Raw genomic sequence first — 2,503 nt, forward strand, 5'->3', positions numbered from 1 at the left:
AGGAGGGACCTCGGAGCTGGTGACGGGCCTGGGACCCTATTAAACGGTTCTCGTGTCCAGGGCAGGACTGAGAGTTCAGGTGGCCCGGCTGGCGGGGCTCAGGGCTTGAGCATCGACCTGTGGACCAGGACGTCACTGTTCGATGCCCACTCAGGGCACAGGCCTGGGTTGTGGGCTCAATCCCCAGAGTGGGGTGTGCAGGAGGCAGCCGATCCATGATTCTCTCTCATCTTTGATATTTCTATCTCTCCCCCCCATCTGCAATCAATACAATATGTTTTTTAAAAAGAGAGCATTGTGGGGCCTCTGGCTGTGTTGTGGATTCTGCACCGTGGAAAGCATCGCTTCCCACCTCTGGCTCCCCCACCGTCAGTGAGGGGCCCCAGGGACCCACCCGGACAGCAACCAGGGGCCTCTCACGTCCACGACCAGAGTCCAGACTCCGGACACAAAGGGCTTCGTGTTCCCTTGCTCTTGACCACGAGGGGTGCTGGGACCCTCCCCACTCAAAATCTCCACTCGGGCCTCTGCGGACTTTGTGTCCCGCAATGGGCCAGCAGCCTCAGAAGCATCGCTTCCTCACCTCTGGCTCCCCCACCGTCAGTAGGGGGCCCCAGGGACCCACCGGGACAGCAACCAGGGGCCTCTCGCGTCCACGACCAGAGAGCAGACTCCGGACACAAAGGGCTTCGTGTTCCCTAACACATTCAGGCTCCCTCCTCCCCCCCTCCGGGGCCCAGCAGACAGACACCCCCTCATTTACCGAGCGAACAGGGCGCTCTCCTGCTCCCAGAAGCCGTGCTCGGGGCTCCGTGACCCTTTTGTCCGGTGAGAGCAGTTCTCCCGCCCCCACACGCTGGGACTCGGGCTCCGGGGGACTTTGTGTCCCGCAATGGGCCAGCAGCCTCAGCGCATTCAGTCTCCCTCCCCCCGAGCTGGGGGGCCTAGCAGACAGACACCCCCGCATTTACCGAGCGAACAGGGTGCTCTCCTGCTCCCAGAAGCCGTGCTCGGGCTCCGTGACCCTTTGTCCGGTGAGAGCAGTTCTCCCGCCCCCACAGCCACGGGCCTCTCTGCAGGGCGGTCCTCTCACTCCTCCACCGGTTCTTCGGGCTGGGACCACCCCCCTGCCCCAGGCACCTGGCAGCAGCGCACACCTTTACGGTGCCAGTGACTCCTCTCCAGGGCCCGCGTTCAGGAAGTGCCCACCTCGGTGACCCTGAGGCCTGCCCTTGACCAGCTGTTGGATGCTGCAGGTCCTGAGCTGGGGGACAGCCTGGGCCCCCCATGGCCTCGGTGGCTCCTCCGAGAAGGGCCCTGGACACATTTGTAAGACAATTCGCTGGCTCCTCTCCAGAGGGAAGCGGGTCCAGGGGCCGGGCGAGGCCTGGGCAGGAGGGAGGGACGTGTGTTAACACTGTGGCGGGCGGGGGTGGGGTCAGGGTGTTTGGTGACAAGCCCCACATCCTGAGCCAATGAGAGGCCTGCTTTCTCCCCGTACCCTCCCCGCCCCCCCCGCATCCTGCCTGGCTGGGGAGCTCACTGCATGGCCTGCGGGCCGTCCCGAGGCCCCTCCCAGGAGACCAGCTGGGGTCCCCTCGGCACTTGGGGCTGCTGAGGCCCAGGTCCATGCCAGCACACTCGGCCTCCAGACCCCTCAGACCGTCCCACGAGCAGGGGCCGTTGTGGAGTTCTGGTCACTTTATAGAGTGAGGACCTGTGTGATGGGGGCCGCACCGCACACAGTGGGAGACTCGCTCGCCCCCAAGTCCACAATAATGTTTCTAGGCCTTTGCAGGAGCCTGGTCTCCCCTCCACGGAGTAGGGCACCCTGCAGTGCAGCCCCCAAGTGCACCTCAGCTCAGCCCCAAGTGCAGCCCAGCTCAGCCCCAAGTGCAGCTCAGCCCTCCCACCCCCAGCTCAGTTACTCAAGCCCTGCAAAGCGTGTCCGTCTCCCTGTCCGTCTCCCTGTCCGTCTCCCTGTCCGTCTCCCTGTCTGTCACCTGGGTCGATGGGGAGGTCCCTGAATGTAGGGGTGGGTCTCACTCCCCTCCGTGTCCTGGGCCTCGGATCAGCGCGTGATGCCTTGCGAGGGAACAAGCCACATGGCCTCCTGGTGGCCTCACTGGGCTCCAGGGTCCTGGCTCTGGGAGGCCAGCTCCAGGCAAAGGAGGGTCCCCTCCACCCTGTGGCACTCGTCTCCACGTCTTCTCTCCGCTCACTGTCCGGTGCCCGCGACGGAAACCCATCCCGCCTGCCCATGGCCCCCCTCCCCGCACGGCCCACCGATGCCTGACCACCCAGCTCAGCCCTTTGCTGTGGAGGCTAGGAGTCAGGGGAACGTAACGCCACCAAATCGCGACCGAATTCCAGCCGGCCCGCCCCTCGGTCCCCAGCGCTGACGCCTGCCACAGAGGATGGAGGACGCCCCCGGGGAAGCACCTGTGAGAATGGCCTGAACCCCAAGCGGGGCCCAGGCTGCTTCGTTTCCATAAACAGACGT

This window comes from Myotis davidii, unplaced genomic scaffold, assembly GCF_000327345.1.
Source record: "Myotis davidii unplaced genomic scaffold, ASM32734v1 scaffold299, whole genome shotgun sequence".
NCBI classification, from domain to species: Eukaryota; Metazoa; Chordata; class Mammalia; order Chiroptera; family Vespertilionidae; genus Myotis; species Myotis davidii.